The sequence below is a fragment of the Heloderma suspectum genome, chromosome 2 (assembly GCF_057233095.1).
Source record: "Heloderma suspectum isolate Gila_16-S chromosome 2, 16-S_ref, whole genome shotgun sequence".
Lineage (NCBI taxonomy): Eukaryota > Metazoa > Chordata > Lepidosauria > Squamata > Helodermatidae > Heloderma > Heloderma suspectum.
The window spans coordinates 50,338,424-50,363,591 of NC_139459.1; positions in this window are offsets into that span (position 1 = coordinate 50,338,424).

Below are 25,168 nucleotides of genomic sequence, written 5' to 3' on the forward strand. Positions count from 1 at the left end.
GCTTGGAGGCAGTGTCCAGAACTGTACAGAACGTGTTATATGGCCTCAGCCAGGAAGGGCCTCTCCAGATCCAGTCCAGGTAGAGAAAACAAGATGGAGAGCAATTGTGAAGTATCTGAGGTTCGTTTCACAAAACAAGGCAAACAGCACTGCATACATCAGAAGAGGTTCTTTGGACAGGTATGTCTTACCTCTCTCTCTGCACTGTTTCCATACTTCTAAGTACACCAGGGATGGGGAATTGTGGCCATCCAGATATTATTGGACTGCAACTCCTGCCTTCCCTTGCCATTGGCTATGCTGGCTAGGGCTGATGGGACTTGCAGCCCACCTCTGATGCACACCCACACAGAATGGATCTGTGGAGAGAGTTCCAGTGGAGGCTGGTGGCTCCAATATCAGTGAGATAGTGAATCCGCTCCGGGTTTCAGACAGAACCAGTCAGAACTCTAAAGGAGCTGTCCAAGGCAACTTTGGAACCAGTTCCTGTAGCTATGTCTTTAACAGTGATGTGGTATTGTGCAGCAGTTAGCAGGTGTGTGATCCTCTTTATGCTGCAGAGACATTCACCGGCCGATCAGACTGTTGTTAAACACACAGCAGCAGGCCAGGAGGGGGAGGTACCCTGGTAGCTGGCTTGTGGCAAAGAAAAGCACGTTAACCTGCAGTTCGGATATGGCCTCAACTGCTGGACTCGAAAATGGCGGCTCACGCTAGCTGCAGGCTATACGTCCACAGCTTTGAAGAGCACAAGGAGCTGCTGGCGACAACTGCGTGAACGCAGCTAAGAAACAATGGTCCTTCACCCTCTCTCTTGTTTTTCCTGGAGTCCCCCAGCAAGCTGTAGGGCAAGATACTGGCTGAAAGCCATTGAACAAAGATGCCACAAAAAGGCTTGCAAAACGGGACACATCTTCCTTCTGCATCTGCAGAAGTCCCCCTAAGCAGCACCTGACCCCTACCTTCTGGGGAAGCATTTCCAAAGTTCAGTGGCATCAAGCGACCTAAACACAGCCCCTAGCTGTTATATGGGATCTGTGGAGAGAGAGGCCATACCCCTGAAACAGGAGGCTGGGTGAACTAGGGCTGCATTTGTCAATCAGCATTAATTTAACATTAATTTAATCTGAAATGGTGAGAAGCAGTGTGCGATGACTGATAACTTTGGGAGCGAGCGCACCTGGCCCTCTGGGAGAGGCAGCTGCACCACCGCCCCTGCTCCTCGGCACAGCTTGAGGTGTTGAGGGGTGCTTTCCTGAGCTAATGCCCCCTGAGTCCCCAGATTCTAGGTGGGTGACCCATTCAGACCCCAATAAAGGGTCTTCCCCTGCCCCAAGTCCCCAGACCTCTTTCTCCTGAAAGATGCCTCCAGGCGCTCGCCAACGCTCCCACACCCTCCCCTGCCCACGCTGCCTGCCTGTCGTGACCAGGTGACCTATTTATTGCACCTCCCCCCTACTAGCCAGTTGCCCAGTGGAGGCTGGTGGCTCCTATTTCAGTGGGGTGGTGAATCTGCTCTGAACCAGTCAGAACTCCAAAGGAGCTATACAAAGTGCTGAACCTTACCCCTCAAATGGGTCCAGCACTTTGAATGCTCCTTTAGAGTTCTGACTGGTTCTGACAAAAACCCAGAGTGGATGCATCAACCCACTGAAATTGGAGCCATCAGCCTCCACTGCAATTGCCACCCCAGTAGATAGATAGTATGGACTGGGTGAAAAAACCCAAAGCCACCAGCCAATCAGGCTTTTAGGTAAAAAAAAAAAAAAAATCCTTACTCAGCCCTTTCCAGGGACCAGCAGGGCCTGCCCGACCTCCTGCACCAGGGTGGGGTCTGACAAGATCGCAAATGCAAGGCAGGTTTATAAAGCCGAAGCCTTGCCCCCTTGCATCCGCACACAGGCCAGAGTGCCCCTCCTTGCTTGGGGGCTGGCTGCGAATGCTGCCTTGCCTGCGAGCGCTGCTCAGTGTGGGCAGGGAGTGAGCTTCAAGGTGCTGCACATGCATCAATGGCGGTGATCCTGCACCATTGTTCAGCTTATAGAATCATATCATAGAATCATAGAACAGTAGGGCTGGAAGGGGCCTACAAGGCCATCGAGTCCAACCCCCTGCTCAATGCAGGAATCCAAGTCAGAGCATCCCTGACAGATGGCTGTCCAGCCTCGTTTTGAATGCCTCCAGTGTGGGAGAGCCCACCACCTCTCTAGGTAACTGGTTCCATTGTCATATTGCTCTAACAGTCAGGAAGTTTTTCCTGATGTTCAGCCAGAATCTGGCTTCCTGTAACTTGAGCCCGTTATTCCGTGTCCTGCACTCTGGGATGATCGAGAAGAGATCCTGGCCTTCTTCTCTGTGACAACCTTTCAAGGACTTGAAGAGCGCTATCATATCTCCCCTCAGTCTTCTCCTCTCAAGGCTAAACATGCCCAGTTCTTTCAGTCTCTCTTCATAGGGCTTTGTTTCCAGGCCCCTGATCATCTTTGTTGCCCTCCTCTGAACCATCTCCAGCTTGTCTGCATCCTTCTTAAAGTGTGGTGCCCAGAACTGGACACAGTACTCCAGATGAGGCCTAACCAGTGCTGAGTAGAGGGGAACTAGTACTTCCCGGGATTTGAAAGCTATGCTTCTATTAATGCAGCCCAAAATAGCGTTGGCCTTTTTTGCAGCCACATCACATTGTTGGCTCATATTCAGCTTGTGATCTACAACAATTTTCAAGATCCTTCTCGCTTGTAATGTTGTTGAGCCACGTATCCCCCATCTTGTCACTGTGTATTTGGTTTCTTTTTCCTAGGTGCAGAACTTGGCATTTATCCCTATTAAATTTCATTCTTTTGCTTTCTGCCCAGCGCTCCAGTCTATCAAAATCACTTTGAATTTTGTTTCTGTCTTCCAAAATATTAGCTATCCCGCCCAATTTTGTGTCATCTGCAAATGTGATCAGCATTCCATGTACCTCCTCCTCCAAGTCATTAATAAAAATGTGGAAGAGCACTGGGCCCAGGACTGAGCCCTGCGGTACCCCGCTCATTACCTCTCCCCAGTTTGAGAAGGTCCCATTGAGAAGCACTCTTTGAGTCTGGTTCTGTAGCCAACTGTGGATCTACCGGATCATTGTTTCATCTAGCCCACTTTGAGCTAGTTTGCTCATCAGGATATCATGGGGCACTTTGTCGAAAGCTTTGTTGAAGTCAAGGTATATGATGTCCACAGCATTCCCACAGTCCACAAGGGAGGTGACTTGATCAAAAAATGAGATCAGATTCATCTGGCAGGATTTGTTCTTGACAAATCCATGTTTGCTTTGAATAATCACTGCATTGTTTTCAAGGTGCTTACAGATGGATTGCTTTATAATCTGCTCCAGAATTTTCCCAGGGATTGATGTCAGACTGACTGGTCTGTAGTTCCCAGGTTCCTCTTTTTACACTTTTTGAAGATAGGGACAACATTATTCTCCTCCAGTCATCTGGCACTTCACCCATCCTCCATGATTTCTCAAAGAGAATAGACAGTGGTCCTGAGAGTTCTTCTGCCAGTTCCTTTATTACTCTGGGATACAGTTCATCTGGCCCTGGAGAGTTGAACTCATTCAAAGTCCTTAGGTGTTCCTGGACCATATGCCTATCGATCTCAAGCTGCAATCCTGCCCCTTCAGCCTGTACTTCACGTTTGCCAGGGGGGTCATGCAATGGTGCTGGGTCTTTTCTGTTCGTTGGAAGCACGGCAGCCATCCCCAGTACTTCCTTTCCTGAAGTTTTATCAAGCTAATCTGAAGTTTGGGGTGCCTTTCTGATACTCATGAATTGTTGTTCCAGACATACCTGCACATTTTGAATGTGGGCATTTGCTAATCCTCTTTGGCCAGCTGTGAGACACAGAACATGCACCATCAGGCCCAAGAGGCTGGTTGCGATGTGGTGTCCCTACGTACAGAAGGGAGCAACCCAAAGGAGCACATGTTGGATATGGCACAAGTATCCTCCCCCTCCCCGCCCTTCCACTTTCATGTCATTGGCTCAGTTAATTAAAATTGCAGTAATAAGGGTGGCTGAACAGTTTAGCTGATTGGTAATAGGATATATAGCCTTTCACCTCCAGGTCACTGGTTTGATTGCAGCCCAAGTAGGTAGTGACTAAAAAATTATTACCATCCAATTGCTTTTCAGTGACCTTGATGAAATCCGTTGGAGACTTTCAGTTCTGTTCCTAACTGGGTAGGTGTCCACATTGTCAAGTCCTCTAATGCAATTGGCACTAATTGGCACCTTGGCTGGCAGGATTAGCAGAGGATGAAGAAGAAGAGGGGGGCATGAGAAATCAGCTGGACCCTCTGGGTTTTCAGATCTTCTCCTGTGGAGGATGGGGCGATACAGCGGACAGCTGTATAGGTCCCTATCAAGGGAACCTGGTCTGCCGAGAAGACAAGAGTCGTCAGTAAAGATCAGTAGGAAAATTTTACCATTCTAAAAATAAACCTCTGTTTATCTGTGTGATCTGTGACCAGGTAAAAATATCAACACTTTGCCAGTCAAATGAATGTGCTGGATAACTTGGGTTTGGCACACAGATGGCTTCTTCTTGGCAAATAAACACACTTTTTAATTTATCCCTTTTGACTGAAATCCTAGACGTACATACTTGGAAATAAGTGCCACTGGGCATCAGTGGAACTTATCAATAAACATGCTTCGGATCCAGGAGTTGAGTTCACTACGTCAGTGAAACATCGGTACGCTCTTTTTCTTCCCTCTTCTTTCTACAGGATCAATTTAAGTCCCTTCTAGCTCTTTGGTTCTCTAAACACTGTCTGCCATTCTGGGTGGAACATACTGGGGTGAGTGGCAAGGGGAAATCTCGATCCTATATGGATTAGTTTCAACTGCAACAAAACACATAGTGGTTTGGATCATTGCAATGTGATCTCATGCCAGCAAACTCTGTGCCGCTTGCCTGGAGACTGCCAGCCTGTCCCTTTCTGTCACTCACGACAGCTTGGAGAAGACAAGAAATCCCCTGGGATACTGAGCAAGGGGGCAGGAGGTGCCCTGTTCTCGCTCTGGCCTGGCCAAAGCATCACAATGGCAGGGACTGAGAAGGAAGCTGCAGCAGAGCCAGGCAGACTGCAGCTGCTCCCTCCAGCGGGGCAGGCAGGTCCTACATCAGAGGGTGTTGAGCCTCAGGCCTGTGGGCCAAATCTGGCCATGCTGGGGTCCCAATACAGCCCTCGAGGGTTCCCCAGATGGCCACATCCCTTTCTCTGGGCCACACTCTCTTTCCCCAGCCACTGATTGGTGGTTTCCAGCTTTGGTGCAGTTTTCCCTCCATTCCAAAAAGTCAAAATGCCTCTCCGAAGGCTTAGTTAGTGGCAGCAAAAGCTGTCAGCTAAAATATGCTGGGATTTTTCATATTTCGGCCCCATCACCTTTGCCTGTGGCCCTGCCCACCACCACAATGCACCCCCCTAAGAACTTCTCCAAAATGGAATTCGGCCCTCAGGCAGAAAAAGGTTTAACACCCCGTCCTAAATAGAACCACCCTTGAGCTGTGGCTTGCACTGACATGAGGACCTTTTCACCTGAACCTGTATGGTTCTGAGATGCCTCGCTCATCCCTAACCCCAAGTGACCAAATACGGTGCATATGATCTCTGCTGTCATCATGAATGATGCCGTCTGGCTGATGTTCATCCCAGATTTGTCCTGCGTGCTCTTCTTTGGACATAGCAAGAGACACATTCCCCTCTCCATTTGGATGTTTCACCTTTTCAAGCTATATAGATATTTGATCCTGAATTCACTGTCATTAAAATATTTCTTTGGGTAACTGAAGTTTTGGCTCTGGCTTTTTATTCAGTTATTTCCCACCATGAATTTTTTGGGCTTCGCGTGAGCTTTCTGGGTTTTTTTAAAATTATTATTACAGAAGCTCTTCTCCAAGTGCGACAACAAGGGGCAGGGCCTTTTTGGCCATGGTGCCCTGGTTTGGGATTGTAATCTGTATTTTTTTTCAATGCCAGGTTAAATCGTTTGTCTTTTCCCAGACATTTTAATTTGAGAAATGCCTTAACCTGCTGTATGTTTGTAGTTGCTGCATCATATTATCATCACTGTTGTAGTTTTATTGTATAGTTTAGTGTTTTATGACATATTTGCTGTTCATCACCCTAGAATCCATTGCATGAAGGGAGGTATAAAAATGTGTCAAATAAAATAATTATTCTAGAATTGCAGCTCCCGTGCCCTCTTGTGCCTACTTTTAAAGCTCTTGCCTGTCATTTTGAGGAATCCTTTAGAGTTTTACCAACCATTTTCTTTCTTTCTGTGACCGTTTTGGCAAAGAGCTTTAAAAGGCTGATATTTTCTAGGCTCAAGCCTGCTGCCACAACATCACTGACACTTGTCTTTGGCATGCCTAGTGCTTTCCCCTTTATGTGCTATGATTATTTCTCTCTCTCTCTCTCTCTCTCTCTCTCTCTCTCTCTCTCTCTCTCTCCACCCCATCTCTTTTATTTGCTTAGCTTTTGCTTAAAGCCTAAGCAAATGTGGCTTTGAGAGGAGAACGATATTAAGGAGAAAATGATGAAACAGCTGTACAATACCTTCTAATGGATAGCATTAGGAGCCCTTCATGTGGAACTAGCCTCAGCATGAAATGCAGGCCCAGCCCTACCGTAAGGCATAGTGAAGCCATTGCCACGGGCAGCAGATGCTGGGAGGGAGCAACAAGGTGTTGGAGGAGAGACCGGTGTGCCATGCAGCCTGCTCTGCCCTAAGTTAGCCCACTGCCTTCAGGTGCAGTGGGGGTGCTGTCCATCATCAGTGTTGAAAACAGATTCATCCACTTGTCTGGTTGGCCTTTGTACATGGAACGAGAGGGGATGGCATCTTGTCCTTTGCCTCAGGCAGCAAAACGTCTTGGGCCAGCCCTGATCAAATGCTACTATTATTTCTCATTCCTGCCCACCACCCCTACTTCTGTCAATTACATAGAGAGAAAATATATATATATATATAACTTTAAGAAATATTATTCTTACCACAGAATGATGGGTTCCTACTGGCCACTCTCCCTCCCAGGGTTCTTGGAAGACTTGCTGGCAACTTCCCCTGGGACATTATTGTTTCCATCCTTTGCTCGGACCACTATTTTACGCTATGAGCCATTGCACCCTTTCTTGTGAGTCCTCTTGAATGCTGCGGGACTTGCTTCTGCGTAAACATTAATAGGATCAGGCTGTAAGCATCATAACAACCCTGTGAGATAGTTCCACTTGAGGGCCAAATGATGGGGTCAAATACCAAGTCAGGGGGCTGCATTTCACTTGCACTATTTAAAAAAAATGAAGCAAATTTCATCAGCTGAGGGAGAAAGATCAATAACAGCATCAGAGCAGCCTTAGATGGGGAAATTAAACAGATAGACCATGCTAGCTGGGAATTATGGGAGTTGCAGTCCAACACATCTGGAGGCCATCAGATTGGGGAGAGCTGATGTAGAACGTAAGTATTTTAGCCTAGTCCAGTTTTAGCCAGTGGAGGCTGGTGGCTCCGATGTCAGTGGGGTGGTGAATCCGCTCCAGGTTTCTATCAGAAACAGGGTGAACTCTGAAGGAGTTTTGCACCTTGGATAGCTCCTTTAGAGTTCTGACTGTTTCTGACTGAAATCCAGAGCAGACTCACTGCCCCTCTGACATCAGAGCCACCAGCCTCCACTGGCTGTAGCATATGCTGGAGCTAAAGCTGAGAGTGTTGTTTTTTTTCCTGTGGCCACCTAGTGAGTTGTGGCTCAGGAGAGATTTGCATGGGGGACTTCCTGGTTTCCAGCTTGGTCTCTGAGCCACTATACCCACTCTTTAAAAGCATCTCTTTTATGTGGAACAATTTAATAAAGTGTCAAGAATTTGCTGCAGCTGCAGACAGATCCCCCAATTTTCAGCTTGCAGATTTTAAAAGCTTTTTAAAAAAAATCAGCTCTTTTGCCTGGTAACTTTCCAGAGTCTCCCACACACAAATGCAAGATCATTCATATATCCCCCACTCCCATTATACCCATATATCCTGGCAAAATAGGGAGTAAGTCAGGCATTATTAGCCTGACTGTAAGTCATGTCTCAAATTCATGCAGTACTTGATTTACAGTGTCTGGATATTCCACTCTGGAGTATAAAAATGATTCAGGCAAAAGGTTGCCTTTTATTATTTGTACATTGCCTGAGAACCAGGAACCATGCATATTCAAGAGGTTGGTCAGCAAACTGTTCCAGAATGTAGCCTGTCCTGGGTTTCTCGTCTCCTTTCCAACCTTAATAGATCAAGGAAGACTCCATTTTGCCTGTTCTAGTGCTGACCTAACTATAAAACTGATTTCCTTTAATGGAATGGTGTTGCTTGGGGGGGTCTGTCACTATGATTTCATACACTGGAATAGTGCTGTCCAAGCTGACCTCAGTCACAAAGGAAAAGGGAGGCTCAACCCTTCAAATTACTTACGTTGGGTTGGATACCTGACAAGGGTGTCACTCCCAGTCCCAGTATGAGCCTACCTGTACACTGTGATCTTCACCTCCGGCACTCCTCCAAGTTCCTCCTCCAAAGGAGGTTCAGGGGATGGCAAAAGGGAGAGTACCTTCTCGGTGGTGGCCCCCTGATTTTGGCATGCTCTCCCCAGTGAGGTCTGTCTGGCACCAACATTGTCATCTTTCCAGTGCCAGGTTAAGATTTTCTTCTACTCCCAGACATTTGACAGCATATAAGATTCTAAATGAGTCTTGGGATTTTTATTGTTGATTGTGCAAAATTGATTCATATAATTGGCCCTGATCAATGTGATCTCCCTCCCATGTTCAAAGGGCCAAAAAGACCCATGCAGTCCTTCACACAAAGTAGGACCCCCCCCCCCGCCGGATAAGACATGCAAGGTGGCCCTTGCAGTAACAGTACCAGTGGGATCAAAGCAGCCCAGAAGACGGCGAGCACATCTACATCAGGACCAGGTCCCAGCACCAGTTCTAGGAGAAGAGCGGCAGTCTTACACTGATGTGCTGCAGTCCTTATACCAGATCCTGCGAGTTGCTGCCAATGCATAAGACAGAGGAGAACCTAAGACCTGGGGGCCAAAACTGGTTCCAATCTGGCCTTCTGGGGTTCCCCAGGTGGCCACACCCCTTTCCCCCAACCATTGATCATTTGAAGTTTTCCCAGCTTCTGTTCAGTTTCTTTCCCCATTCTAGGAGCATTTCTACACAACGCTAAAATCCCACACCCTTACAGGGGTTTCTGCTTCTGGATTCCTTGTGGGATTGAGATTGGCTTTACTCGTGTGGTTTCATTCAGGGTTTTTCTTTCTGAGTAAGTTCTATATGTTTCATTATTCAGTCACTAGATGGCACTGCAATATAGCAGAATTCCAGAAATTCACCTGAAATTTATCATGCTTTGAAGTCTCTTGGTACATTTTCCCCATAGAGAATTAGGCCGCTATAATGGCCAGAAAAAACAGGAATGGCCCTGGAGGTTGACAACGACATGTAAAGGACCAGCAAAAAAATGTGAGTGACCAGTCACGAGGGCACAATAAAAACCTTCTGTAGAAATGCTCTAAAAGGCTGAGATGCCTCTCCTAAGTCTGGCAATCAGAGCTTTAAGCAAGAATATGCTGGTCGTTTGGGCTCACCCCTTTTGCTTTTATGCCCAGCCCACTTCCTTTGCCTTCCGCCCTGCCCACCAGGAACATGGCCTAGGAGAGCTTCTCCAAAACTGAATTTGGTCCTTGGTCTGAAAGAGGTTTGACACCCCTGGTGTAGGATAAGGAAAGACTTGCTTAGACACACACTGTGCCATACATTAAGGGTGCAGACTGTACAGCACTATGACTTGTGAATCTAAAACCTACGCTTGCCAGAATGGCCATTCTGCCTGGCCTACCTCTCCATCTGCTTTCTCCATGCATTAACAATGAGCACATGTTTATGTCAACAGTGCTAGAGAGAGACTCACACAGAGTTTTAAGTGTCACGTGTGAAAACACATTTAGACTGAGAATATCTTCTGTTTTACCTTCTGTCTGCGCTGTGCCTGCATTTGTAGGCCAAATAAATAAATCAAGTGGAAGAGGGAGTGCCAGAGGCCAAGGACGAAAGACTAGATGACAGGGACCAAGACAGACACCTATCAAGCATCCTAGGCAAATAATTAATGATGACGGCTCTGGCATATGAGAGTAGCTGCAACATTATTCTTCATATTGCTTCTGTTCTGAAAACATATATTTTGGGTTGTCATTGGATCCTGCTGCTGAAAGCTAAGACATCCTGTGTGTTTTGTAAAACACCTCAGTCTGCCATTAGCATGACAACCAATAATTCAACATGTTTGGGTAGACTGCAGTGCTTGTTACTGTAAGATTATATTGACACCATGGCTGCCTGGACAACAGACAATGCATTTGGGACATGCAGAGAATTATGGTTTGGGTAAGGAATGTTCCACTGGATATGTAGGTCAGTATCTCCAAAATGGGGAAACTAGTTCCATGAGGCCGGGGGGCAGGTGGTTATGACGTCTCTTTCCTCAACCTGTAGCTCCCTACATTGCAAGGCAAATGGCTTTTAAATGCAAGTGAGCTTTGGAAACAATTTATTATATGGCATGAGGGCGCAGCTGTATTTTTTAATGTCCAAAATTCCACCAGTCTATGGTGAGCCCCCTGCATGAATATAAGCAGCTCTTTGGAGCCAGGCCTTAGTTTTGAGTAAGTTAAAAGGGCACATATCTTCTTGATGCAGTGAAACCTTTGATATGATATGCTAATATCATCCTCCCAGCCCCCTGCACACATACCTAGAGAATGAACCCAAAGAAAGGGCTTGAAAATCTCTATTGCCATGTTCCTCTAGGAAGTTATTTGAAATGCCCCAAAGTCAGGGAGCTGACTTTCACACATTACATCAGGCAACCATATATTTTCCCAGACTTGTACACAGGCCAGGGAGCTGCAGCCAATCAGAGGTTCGCTCAGTTTATTTTGGATTGACACACAATGCTTGGAATAGAAGATTCCAGGGAGAGGCCGTGGCTCAGTTGTGGAGCATCTGTTTTGCACGCAGAAGGTCTCAGGTTCAATCCCTGGCATCTCCAGGTAGGACAGGGAAAACTTCTGCCTGAAACCCTGGAGAGCCACTGACGGTCAATGTTGACAAAATTGGGCTAGACGAAGCCATGGTCTGACTACTATTGAGATTGCTCACTCATGGAAGTTTGAGGATCCTTTACATGATGTTGACAACCTCCAGGGCTGACCTTTATTCCATTTTTTAAAAGATCCAAGATAATGAGCTATCAAATTACAGCACGGTGAGTTCCCTCATGAAAAGAGGAAATCCCACAATAAGAGGAGCTAGACCACAGTGCCATCTAGTGGCGCTATAAGGAAACATATAGAACAATAAAGATAAGAGGGGGAAATGGAAGTGTGTGTAACGGGAGGCCATAGTGACCCTGCATTTAAAATGGAAGCAGGAAGCCCGGGTAAAGTTGTGGGATTTTAACCTGGTATAGAAATGCTCTCACTATAAGACCACTTCTTATGCTCCTAAGATGGAGGTGCAGTGGGTAGGGAAACTTCTGATCTGGTAAGAGAGGTGCAACTAGTTCTGGATGGGGTTGCACTCCCACTGAAGGACCAGGTTCACAGCTTGGGATGTCTTCTGGACTTGGCACTCTCAGTGGACACACAGGTGGTAGCAGTGGCCAGAAATTCCTTTTATCAGTTTACCTGGGAAAGTGGAGCTAGCCTGGTTCACACATCCAGACTCCATGACTGTATTGGACTCTAGGCGGGTCTGTCTTTGAAGGTGACTTCACCTGGAGCAGAACGCAGTTGCTCATGCGCTTGTTGTGGCCAAATGATCAGAAAATATTGTTTCGTTTCATTTATTACATTTCTATCCCACCCAATAATAATAATTTTAAAAATACAGAATAATAATACAGACAGAGACAATCCTTTTGCTGTGAGAAGCTCTGTAGACTTTTTTCTCTACCCCCTGAAGAAGGCCTCAGAACAAGGGACAGGCTGAAACGCGTTGGTTTTTTGGCTGATAAATTGATTTTTGCCTCCTGAGAACCCATTTCTCTTCTTTGTGATATACTGCCCAGTAGCCAAAGCTCTCTGGGTGGTTTACAAAGATTAAAAGCCTTTAAGAGGCAGTTTAAAGCAGCTTCCTATGTTCCTAAAATCAAGGCACTGTGAGTAGGGAAACCACCAACCTGGTTAAAGAGGTGCAACCAGTTCTAGATGGGATTACACTCTCACTGAAGGACCAGGTTTGCAGTTATTAGACCAATTCTGCACCATTTACACTGGTTACTGATGCATTTCCAGGCCCAAATAGAAGTCCTGGTTTTGGCCTTTAAAACCCTAAATGGTTTGGGGCCAGGTTATTTGATGACCGCCTGTACCCATATGAACTTGCCCATGCTTTACATCTGATGTTTTCCTTCTGTGTCTGAAAATGTTCCTTAGAATGGCCAAATGATATTTTAATGTATTGTTGCTGTTGTTTTTGTATTTTAAAGTTTTATTATAATATTATATTACTGTATTTTTATTTTTGTATTTTATTGGCCAGCTGAGATTGATTTGGTACAGAAACGTGGCTTATGAATATTTAAATCAAACAAACAAATAGGTTCCAGCATGAAAAATACAAGTTCCTACTAATAATGTAACATAAAAGTTGTCCTTAGTGTGGCATGGCATAAGGGAGAAGCAGGGGAAGAGGGGTGTTCCTCTGATCTCCCATAGTATTTGTTGGAGGCTCCACAGCTCATCTGGGACAGGGGTGATTAAGTAGGACTTGGGGAGGAGCAAAGTAAACTCCATCTTCAGCACATAAATCAACTCTCCTTTGAGCTTGGAGGAATAAATTTTGAAAAAGGGCACCTGGTCAGCCTCTTGGGTTTCCTTCCAGCATTGACATAACTCTGCTTTTTGCTGTCTGAGTTTATTTCTTTTCTACACTTGTTAAAGTTGACCAGCACATGAAAAATGTTGCCAGATTCTGAAAGATTCACCTCCCACTGTCAAACTGGTTCAGCTTGAAAATCTTAAAATAATGATCTTTTACCATGTGTTGGTTATAACTTGAGGTTACAAAAATGTGTCTTTGATTAAGTGTACAATCTGTTCCACAACACACTGCATGGGAGTCATTCCGCTGAAGAGCGGCAGCTTGGCTCTGGCTGCTGTGGCTGTTACAGCAAGAAGGATTGTCCCTTCGGGCTAGATCAGGCAATAGAGTAGGGGTGAGCTTCCAGTGTGGTCTTTTCGGAAGGGACGAAGCTGTGTGTTCTCCAAGCTGGAAGGCTTTCCACACAGGAGACATAATGGAGTCAGGCAGAAGGCCCTGGAAATAGTGCCTTCACTGCAAAAAAACTGTTGCTGCGATATTTGGGATGGATAGAGAGCTTTTCTACACCAGGTATTTCTTGTGTGCTTGTCATTCCCTACTCATGGATGTTTGCAGGTTCTTTAGATGAAGTTGTGACCCTTCAGTTTCGCTTCTGTTTGTAAACAGCACATTCTGCGAGGTTTTTAGAGCAAGGAAAATGCAGTATTATCTGTGAAAGTGAAAGAAAGAGCTATTCTGCTATACCACAATGCCACCTAGATTTAAGTCTTTTTCTTGAAACCTCATCTTTGATTGCCTAGAATGGGTTATGCCAAGAATCCTTTGAGCCTCTTGCCCTGCATTTCGAAACCCTTGTCTTTGATTGCCAAGGCATAGTTTACACCAAGGATCATTCAAGCCCCATGCCTTGTATCCTGAATTGTAGAGATTGCCACAAGGAAAGGGGCTGGATGCACCTGATCTCGTCTGATCTTGGAAGCCAAGCAGGGTCAGCCCTGGTTAGTACTTGGATGGGGGACTGCCTGAGAATCAGGCTTCCTGCACTGAGCAAGGGGTTGGACTGGATGGTCTGTAGGCCCCTTCCAACCCTATGATTCTATGTCATGGAAAAAGCAGGAAAGGAAATGCTCCTCATGTAGTACTTGGATCTCAATTTTGCATTGAAACCTAAATGCAGGGGATTAACAGCCTCATGCAGAAAAGCCCAAAATGTGGAAGATGTGCCTGACTCCCATTGTATCTCTCTATTTCTCATAGAAAAAGTATTACTTGCATAGCACTTTCAAGTGTTTGAAGTATCTCATAGTTGTATCTAGTTGTAATCCTTTCAACAAACCTGTAAGTCAAGTCAGTAGCATTATTCCGCATATTGCAGGTGAGGAAACCAAGGCTAAGAGATGGCAGCTTGACTAAGGTCACCTACTGAGTTCATGCCATAAGGAGAATTTGAATCAGGCACTTCCCGATCATAGTTCAGTCTCTTGGAGCTAAACTACACACTATGTTAACTGCAGAGTGTGCAGCTGGTCCTTGCCATCTTTTTTATCTCACACTGGGACCGCCGTGCACTGGTAGGGCAGGTTTAAATTGTGGTAGGAAGCATATTTGTGTGGGGGCTGGATGATCACTTGCCCACCCAGCCCCCGGTGGGCTGGATGTCATCTGTGGCAGGGACTAGCCAGGAACAGCTCAGGTACAGCTGGCTGAGGTGTGGGGTAGGTTTGGCTATCCCATGCCTTACCCTATTGGGGGGCATATGGGGCAGGCAAAGCACTTAGCATCACTGGAGGGGGGCTGTGAATCCATTGTGGGTTTCAGTCAGAACTCTAAGGGAGCTATCCAAAGTGCTGAACCCATAGGGAGCTGCCAGAAACGGCGAGCCCAGAACAGATTCACAGCCCTGCTGAAATAGGAGCCACGAACCCACACTGCTTAGTGTGCTGTTTACCGCCCCCCCCCCGCAACTCTAGGAGATCCAGACATCGTTCTCTTCCATGCATAGCCCTCCCATGTTTCCCATTTCTTCTTCCATCTTTTTCCTTATTGCAAAAAAGACACGAAGGAAAAAAAGATGGAATTGCTGCACAGTGCCTTCCAATTCTTTGCGCTAGGAGTCCTCTGTCTGGAAGCACATTGGCTAGCACTGGGAGCGCCAAGTTCGAAAGCACTCTAAGTAAGCTTTACATGCAAGTAAATACGGTTACAATTGCAGCTTGAATTAAAATTATGAATGTGCAAAGCTGCCTTATTCTGAGCCAGGCCTTTGGCCCATCTACCACAGTGCCACTTTCTTCGACTGGCCATGCTACTTCCCATCACCTTCCACATGAAATCCTCTTAGCTGGAGTTGCCACAGACTGAACATGGGGGCCTTCTGCAAACAAAGCCTGCTCTTTGTTCTCCTTCGTCCCATAGGAGTTGATATTCTGTTCTATTGAGGGTTTTGAGAGTGGGGAGAGAGAGGGAGGGAGAGAGTCTGTGTGTAGTTGTAATATCTAGGTAGTACTAAACTGCAAGTCTTTTTTTTTCTAGACAAAAATTGAGATCCCTCCTGGCCTGTCTTCTTGACATATGTTTTGTGCAAGTGGAAAGTTTATCCTTTAACTGATGCATCATTGGAATTCACCAGGAGAAGCTTTTCCACCATGATGGAAAGATTCACCTGTTGAATTTCTTCCTGTTGTGCTGGTGTTAAAAGGTGCATGATCCCTGGCAGACTAAATACGACAGCCATAAATATTAAATATTATTGTTATATTGTTGTTGTTGTTATTATAAAAAATTATTGGAGGCCTTCCAAGAAATGGTTCAGTAAAACAATCCAGATGAAAACATTCGAGGCAGCACATGTATACAGTATACATGTACGAGAATCCTTGGGCTTTTCTACATGAGGCATTTAACAGGCACTCATCATTCCCTACTCACAGATGTTTACGGGTTGTTTAGACAATGTTGTAACACTCCAGTTTCACTTCCGTGTCTAACCAGCACTTTCAGTGAGTTTTTTTTAGAGCAGGGAAAATGTGCCATCTAACTGTGAAAGTGAAAGAAAATGGGATTTCCTGTTGTGTATTTGCACTAATCCACTATACCACAGTGCCACCTAGAGGTTATGTTGTGGCAAAGCAGGAAAGGAAATGCTCCTTGTGTGGCGCTCAGATCTCAATTCTGCAACAAAACTGGAATAGATCAGCCAATTAACAGCCTCATGTAGAAAACCTCCTGGAAACAATGCATCCAATGCAGTCAGACAGAAAGAGGCAGTGCTGAGGTGAAGATGAAAAGGTAGCAGGCGTGGGTGACCTGTGCACCTCAGGCTGTGTGCAGTCCTTGGCCTGATTTCAGGAGAACTCTGCAAGCAGTTCAGATCTGTTCCTTCCCAGACAGCCCACTGGACAGGGAAGGGAGAGGGGGGGAGAAAATGGGTGGCCCCACCCTCTTTTGGCTTTGGCCCCACCCACCATGGGCATGTGGCCTCTGATAGATTCCCCAAGGGAATGTGGCCCTCAACAGACAAAGGATCCCAATCTCTGAGATAGGAGAAAGGGTGGGGGTTAAGCATACATGAAAGCAGGAGGAAAACCAACCCATATGCAAGATCACTTCAGCTTTCCTGACTGAATTGCCCTGGAGAGACAGGGGTTGCAGAATATGTCAACTTGAAGGCAGATTACTGGGGCAGTAAGTGGAAGCAAGAGGAGGGAATCCTGAACTGCAGCTGCAAAGGGGGGGAGCCACTTCCTGGAATCTCAAGTTGTAATATTATTGTCTTGGAGGCAGCTGAGGCATCTCCCTCTCCTTCCTTTGGCCTCATCCAGGCTTCTTTCTCTCCCTCTCTCCCCATCAGAATGCACCAAAAGATTTATGGGAATGCTGGCAGTGCCCGGAGGAAGCCCTCTTCTTGAAGGGCAGAACTTGGCAGAATATCCAAGCTATTATCAGCAGAGGAGGTGAATTTCTTGCTGAGAAATCATGTGTCACATTCTGTCTGAGTCCTGAGTTCCAGCCAGAAGCCAAAAAAGCAACATAGTTGGGAACAGCAGCCCGCTATGCTTCTTCGCCTGCTCAGGAGCCAAGTGCACACAGCTATGTTCTGCATAGGCATTTGGCATTTTAGACCAGTGAATGCTGACAATCTCATTTAGATGAGCGTCAACATTCATTGTCAGGCCTCTGAATTTTCAGACATTCACATTTGTCTATGGAAGGAGAAAGCTGACATTCACCAGATTTCAGGCATTACTCATAATATACATAGAGAGTTTTTCTACATGAGGCTGTTACGTTGTATCTACCTTCGGTTTCGTCGCAGAATTGAGCTCCAAGCGCTACACAAAGAGCGTTACTTTCCTGCTTTTCCACTACATAACCCCTAGGTGGCACTGTGTGCAACTCAGCTGGCAGAAGCAGACATCCCCCCTCCAACCCCCAGTGTGGGTTGTCATGTTGTGCGAACCCAGTCACTAAGGGCGCAATCCTATGCATAACTGGCTCAGCAGTGCTGGGAGTTCTAGGACTTTTGTCTGCGTAAATATGCATAGGATTGCGCCCTAAGTGGTGGATCTGGGACAGCATTGGATACTGCCCTAAATAAGTAAAGCTGTAATCCTATCCACAATGACCTGGGAGCAAGCTCTGTGGAATCCAGTGGGACTTACTTCTGAACAGACATGCATGGGATTGTGCTGTACATGCATTGTATTGTATTCTAGTCTCATCATGTATGTATCTCTCTCTACACCTGTTATATCTCTACACCTTTTATAGCCAGCTGACATATTGTTCCTTAGTCATTCAGAATGATTGTTCCACAGCCCACAGCAGGAGGAGGGCAGATTAAATACAGGTTCTAAATTCCTCTAGGGAAAGACTCTGACCTAGGGATACCATTCTGTTCTAATTTTTTAAATGAGAGAGAGCACGGGCTCTCCATTTTCTCTTAAGATCTTGAGGATCTGGAGCAATGCAGTTTATTTACACACCAGCAACCAGCCACTGAAGTAATCAAGTGTGCTAGAACTCAGGCAGCTCTGGAACAGCAGGGCTATGAAATTACTTGTTGGATGCATTGGTGTATTGCGTGTAATGACCCAGGTGACATCAGAGGTCATTCAGAGCGCATGGAAAGAAGCTCATGGAATGCTGAGCATTTCAACCTGTATTTTCAGGACAGGTCTGAAAACACAAAGGCATTGCTCAGTGCTCAGAATATATGCATCTATCGTTTGTTAGCAAGCAAAAGAAAAGGGTCACAGTCAAATCTACTCTCCCTACCCCCACCCCATGTTTGTATTATAAAACTCCCCCCCCCCAATTCAGCAATAAGCTGGCTTTATTTAAAAAAAGAAGATATATACAATATTTATTTCTTTATCATTTCATATGATCATACATTAAAAAAGACCACGAAACACTGGGTTCTACCCAGACTTAGGCTGCAATCCTATATACGAGGAGTGTTGAACTTCTTTCAACCTGAGGGGCAAATGCATTTTTGAGAAACTCTCGGGGTGAGCGGGACCAAAGGCCACAGAGGCAGGGCCAGAATTACCAAAATACCAGCACATTTCAGCTCGTAGCGCTTACTGCCAGCTGCTAAGCCTCAACAGAGGTATTTCAACCATTTAGAAGAGGGAAAAACTTCACAAAACCTTTAAAAAAACCCATCAAAGAATCAGTCGTTGGGGGAAAGGGAAGGGGGCGTGGCCTCCTGGGGAACCCCAGAGGCAGCGCCCGCTCCAGGTTTCGGAGGGCCCTTGGGCAAGATGCCCTCAGCGGGCCCCCTGCCTCAGCAAGCCTGCTTTCTCACAGCTGCTCTCACTCCTCCTCCTCTTCCTCATCATTGCTACCACTTGCTTACTTGACAGGCAGACAGCTAGTGAGCATGTCGGCAGTGGCCTCTGCTGATCCTCCTCCTCACCACTACTATTGTGTGGGCCAGAGGGAGAAGCAGGTGAACCAGCAGGGTTACAATGGTGAAGAAGAGGAGCAAGTCCAAGGGGCTCTTGTCAATGGGCCCCCGCTGGGGCCCTCAGCAGGTGCTCGACCATGTCTACCCTTGATCCTGGCCATGCCCAGTGGGCTGGGCTGGGACTGCAGGAGGGCCAGACTTGGCTCCCAGGCCTGAGGTTCTGCACCCCTGCCATACACTTACCTGGGACTAAGGTCCATTGAATTCAGTGGGGCTTTCTTCTGAGTAGACACGTATAGGACTGTACTGTAAATTAGTCATGCTTTAGTTTCATTGAAATCAATGGGTCCTAAGTTAGTTATAACTAACTTATTCCGTTGATTTCAATGAGACTAAAGCATGACCAACTTAGTCTGGATCCAACCCATTATAAATATTACAATCTACAGCTATATATTCAATAGTATAAATATAATATTTGAAATTCTCCAAATCATTCTATCCAATTCATATACTAAGAAATCACAATAATGCAAAACAATTATATAGCATGTCTGATCCTCCAAAATTCACTAAAAGGTGACTTTACAACTACATTGTTTATCTGTACGTATTCTGATAAAGGAGAATGATATTTAACTCCCACCATAGATGTTGCAACCTGCAATGCAATAGCACCTACTTTTCAAAAACTATTGCAAATGGACTCCCAAGTAAGATGAAGGGCAAAAATGGTTATGTAGGTGACGATCAAATGGCCACATCTGCCCATTTGAAATTTGCTCAGGAACTGTGAAAATCTAAGTTTGACTTGTGTGTGTGTGTTTTCCCAGCTAAGGAATCTCAATAGATCTGATACGATGAAATGCTGCATGGTTTCATTTGTAAAAGCTTCCTGGTGTTTTAGGCTATCTGAGAACAACAAACATCTCAACATGTGACACTAAATAATATGACATGTGAGATGTCGTCATCACACCCCAGCAAAGGCTTATGGGCAAACCTGCTATTCTGAGTGGGAAACAAAATGAGTTCCTCCAAGAGGCAAAATGAAACTGACCTTCTTTGCATGTAAAACGAACACAGCCCAAACCTAATGCGCAGTGTGTATTTCCTCTAGAAATGAAACAAGCAAGTACAATGTTTTGGGGCAGTATCAACATCTGGTATATGGAAGATTAGGACGGATTTGTGCAAATTACAGCCAAAGATTGCAAAAAACAAACACAAACACTTGCAACCAAACCCAGACTCGCACAGATGTGTGCTACCACTTGTCTACTACAAATAACGTCAATTCATAATACTCTCTTCTATTGCTTAATGAGACAATTGGCTGAGAAAAGCTGGGGACTCCAAGCTGACCCACCCATTGGCTAGCCTTACTGGGGATAAAGGGAGCTGTAATCCAAACAGGAGCATTGCTTGCCTGGACCCTAATCTATTTCCCAGGGCCCTGAAACTATCCCCCAGACCACTGAGTATCCATTTGTGCCAATGGAAGGGTTTTTTTTCTCAGCTTAATTGCCATGCAGGGGGTAATTTTCAAGAGCGATTCTCACATGCTGAAACAACCCCCTCCATCCAAAATATTTTCCCCCACATAGCAATCAAGCTTAGTACAGAACTTTTGAGTTAGGGAAAAATTAATTGAGAAAATCGTATTTGAGATGATATGGATGAGAAATTAATTGGCCTTGCCGCTTGTGAAATTTAAATAAATCCTAGTAATTATTTCTAAATTTGCATATAGAAATATATATTAGCATGTGCAGGGTGTGTGTGTGTGTGTGTGTGTGTGTCCTATGGGCCTGGGCCCTGAATCTTTAAAGTGCATAGCAGTGCCCTGCTTGGGTGTGAAGGCAGGATCCATTTTGCATTCGTGATTGTGAGTAAAGAAACAGTATGTTTCTGGTAGTTATTCTGGATTAAATAACATGGACCTCAAGAGGATGTGTGGTTTTATGTATGTGGCATTAGTGAAGTTATTTAGAAATGTGTTTGCAGATTAGTCTGTGCTGTCATCAGAATAGCAAATTATTACATGATTTTTATACAAAAATAACATGAACATCTGCAGGAGGTCATACCAGCCAGCCATCTCGTCTAGTCCATCTTGTATCAGAGTTAGACAGTTAAAATGAAGCTGATTCGATTCATGGTATTAACACCTGGAATAGACCTGGAATAGTGAGCTATAAGTCCAGCAGATCACACCAACCAAAGAAAGCGATAGCTGAAAGGTAGTGGATGGTGGAGAATTTCTGAGAGTTTCTCATGGGCTAGAAGGACCTAGGTGAAACCTACTCCTTGGCTATCCTTAGTGTAAGATTGTCTGGAAGGTGAGTTCCTGGAGGTGACTTCAAATCTTATGTATTTCCTATATTTTTGTATAAGCAAAAGGTTACCTAGACAAAAGGTCAGATATGGGTAGACAAAAGGACTGATGTACTTGTATAAATGGCCTCTTAAAACTCTCCACCTTAATTATAGGCAGAGAAAATGGGGGAACCATCTCACCCATCTTCTCCAGCAGCATCAGAAATTCTCCAGCAGTTTCTTGTGGGTGGAGATAACCATTAGCAGTGGTAGCACAACTTCTTTACAATGTCCTAAAGTTTTGTGTTGTTGTTGTTTGCTGCTGCTGCAAGTGACAGCAGCAGCAACTCAGTTGGCAGCCAAGCCACCATTTTGCATCCTCCACAGTGCCCCGAACCTAGTGTCATTCTGATGTGTTCAGTGGACGTGTGTGGGGGGTGGGGGAGGAGAATAGCTGCCTCCCCCCAAATGGTGGACAATAATCAGAGAAGATTTTGCACAGTGGCCTTCTTCTTCTAGGGAGGAGTGAGAAAAAGGAAAATCTGAGATATTTTTCCTCAGAAAAACGTCTTCTGAGAAATTTTAGCTCAGCTGTAATATCTATGACATGTGCCTCTGTTAAAACATAAGACATGAGACATTATTTGTGACCTTCCCACATAGATATACCAATGAATTGTGACCCTGAAATAAAGAGCTGAAGGAATTTAGAAATGTTAGCAAAAGCTTTTATTTTGTCTTTCCCATGACTGAGCTACTTAGATGAGAAGGTTATGATGGCAGAACAGAGCTCAAACAGTTATTTTTAAGACCTGTGATCAGTGGCTGATAAGGCAAATGTGAGAACTGAGCTGTGGTTCTTTGTGCCCAGGGACCACTGTAAGCAAGTGTGGAGTACTCAATTGCCCTGGAATGCCTGTGCCTCCATAGCACTGCACAACCGACTCAGCCAGATGAGATGGCCTGGAGATGTCAGAGGCACGGCATGCCTCTCAGTAGTTGGTGACAGCATCTGCACAAATGTGTTTCACATCTGAGGTTGCGATCCAGTCTGAGGAGTAGGTGGGTTTCCTGCTTCCCAGGCTGCCAGATTGCATTTGGGTGGCCTCAAGAGAATGCGTTTTGTGCGGTTGTGGGGTCTGTAGCACTCAGAAAGGGGAGAACAATATTACTACACATGCCCTCATTGTTCTGTCTTCCTTCGTGGTACTGCCATGAAGAAACATGTGCAAGGAACCTGTGCCCACAGCCGGAAACAGACACATTTGCTGTGAAGGTGGAAACCAGAATTTGTGACTGACTTGCAGCAAGCATCTGGTTGGCTTTCTCTGGGGACATCAAGGGAAACAAGACAACCACCTGCTTATTCCTATGGGCTGTAACAAGGTGGGACTGGAAGCATGCAGAGTATGGCCAAAGTATGGAGGCATTGGGCCATTTCTTATTGGGGAGGGGCTCTAGGATGAAACTCCTTCCTTGGCTATTGTCACAAGTGATCCCTAGATCAAGCTGTGTGGTGGTTTGTTTTAGCATTTTTATTTTTGTAATTTGAATGTGAAAGTGACTGAGAACTGCGTGATGTGCCCCCACTGGCCTTCAGGGGCTACTATTATAAATACTCCCTTCATACAATGCAGATGTCAGAGTCAACGAATGTGAGTCGAAGTGGGTCAGTAGCTGCAAAGGCAGGGCTCCTGGCAGTGGTGTAGCGGAGCCCGGGCTCGCAGGGACGATGATGTCATCTGCTGCCCACCAGACTTCCCTGCATTTAGTTGCAATCCGCACAGTAGATGGGGGTGGGAGGAATGAATTTTCCCAGCAAGAGGATCTTGTTCCCTGTTGTAATGTGAAGCATTTGGGGGTGGCTTGGGGTTGAATGGTTAAGACCCATTAGCTTTACAAAAGACCTGCTCCTAGCAGATGAAATCTCCCAGAACTGGTTCATCGAGTAGGATCAACCCAGCTGCCTGCAGTTTTGGACTTTCCTTGTGGGCTGGCTACAGGGGCTGTCATGAGGAGCGCCAGCACCTCTGAATCTACCACTACACCACTGACTACCAGCCTTCAAATCTGTGGCCAGGTAAGTCTTGTAACCATGACGAAGATTGCAATCGGGGTCAGGTTTCCTGCATGACACTAGGAAAAGCACTAAAGTAGCCTGGTGCCAGAATCAAACTGTGATCCAGATTGCAATCTTGGTCATGGTTACAAAGCTGTTCCCCAGGGTAGGGTAACATCCTCTCCATGGTCTGGATGATGTCAAGGGCCTGGGCATGTCCCCTGCATCATCCTGCCCATGGAGGGATAGGTGGGGGTCATTCAACCCCTACCCAGAAGATGTTCCCTACTCCTGGTATAGATGATGCTGGGCTAGGTAGACCAATAGTCTGGTATAAGTCAGCTTCCTATGTTGGTATGAGTTCTGACCCATTTTCTCATCCATTAGTAATAGGCTGCTGGAATAGGAAAGACTCCCCCCGGCCATACTTCATCTGAGCCATCAGAAATAATCTTATCTAGAGGTAGCAAATCAAAGTGAGTTGGCTGGTGCTACTCATAAAGTCATAATATCTTTATAGTATTTACAGCATTTTTTCCAAAAGCGCTCAAAGCATTTCATAGTTTGCCTCTCTAAACTAGGGATGTCAGGGAAAGCTGCAACAGATTCAAAGGAGTTTGGATTTCTATGAATCCAACCTGCAGATTCCACAGTGAACCGGCTTTTTCCAAGTTGTGCAGATTCCGTGGATTTGAGGGCCAGTTTTTTACTTTTGGGTGAGATTTATGCAAATGTGCATTTGCGCAAGTGCACATTAGCGCTACTGGACATTTGCAGACAGGAATGAAATTCTCATACTTCCCTAAAAAATCCAATTCCAGCAATGAGCAGATGACAGAGCAAAAGATTCCTGACAATCCACGAAACACAGACAGAACGGATTTAACAAAATCTGTACATCCCTACTCTAAACCTTACAACAATCCTGTATTATTATTCTGATATTGCAGTTTGTGAGAGGCAGAGAGGCTGAAAGATAAGGCCACCTAGGTTGTACATGGCAGAGGGTGCCATCTGAACTAACAAGTCTAGCCACTATGCTACACTAGTGTAAACAAACAGGGGGAAGGGAGGAGGTTTCTCTGGGAATGACATTTGCTTTCATGGTCAGGTTGATTGTGGGCTATGTTCACTCATTACAATTTTACATGTGGATCCTGCAACAAAAAGTTGCAGTGTGGAGTGCTTCTGTTCATTGTCCCAGTCAGGTCTCCACCACAGCACTCCATTCTATTCCCCCTCGTTTGTTTTCCCCAACAGTCAGTCAGCATTTTGTGCCCACTGAGCATGCTCAGTCCTTACTGGGCTGTTTTGGGTGTTCTCCCCCCTCCCCCCCACGTAAGGTACTTTCTAAAAAGATTATTTTGTAGTTCTGCAAGCTTGCTGATAATACCACCCCGTTGTGTGTGGATTGTGCCATTTTATCTAAACAGGGGCTGGCATTTGCTTGTGAAGTTCAGAAATAGAAGGAATGATAAGCTTTTGTTGAAAATGCTGTGGCTGAGTTTTTCATCCATCACGTGCTATTTTAGGAAACTCACCTATGAAGAGAGATGACACAGTCAGCTCATAAGTAATTTGCACTGGCACAGCATCCCAAGGGGATAGTACAGATCATTTTGTCTGACTTTATTACTGATTGGGTTGCTTCCAGATGAGGCTTTTGTTGTGCAATAAATGCCCAACCCTTGGCATTTACTATAGACCATGATGAGCTAGAGACCAGTGGTCCAGCTTAGCCATAGGCAATGCCCTGTGTTTCTAAACGTGAGCCAGAAATTTCTGTAGGGATCGAGGACCATCACCTGACGCACTCTGGTCCATTGCAGGTGAGAAGGGTCTTTGGCTGATGTTTCTGGTTACCCAGCAGCTCCATATGTTAGCCAGAGGTAGGTGAAGGCACACAGGTTGAATCGCTGCTGGAGAACCCGTGGTCATCAGTTCAAGACTCAGTGCAGGC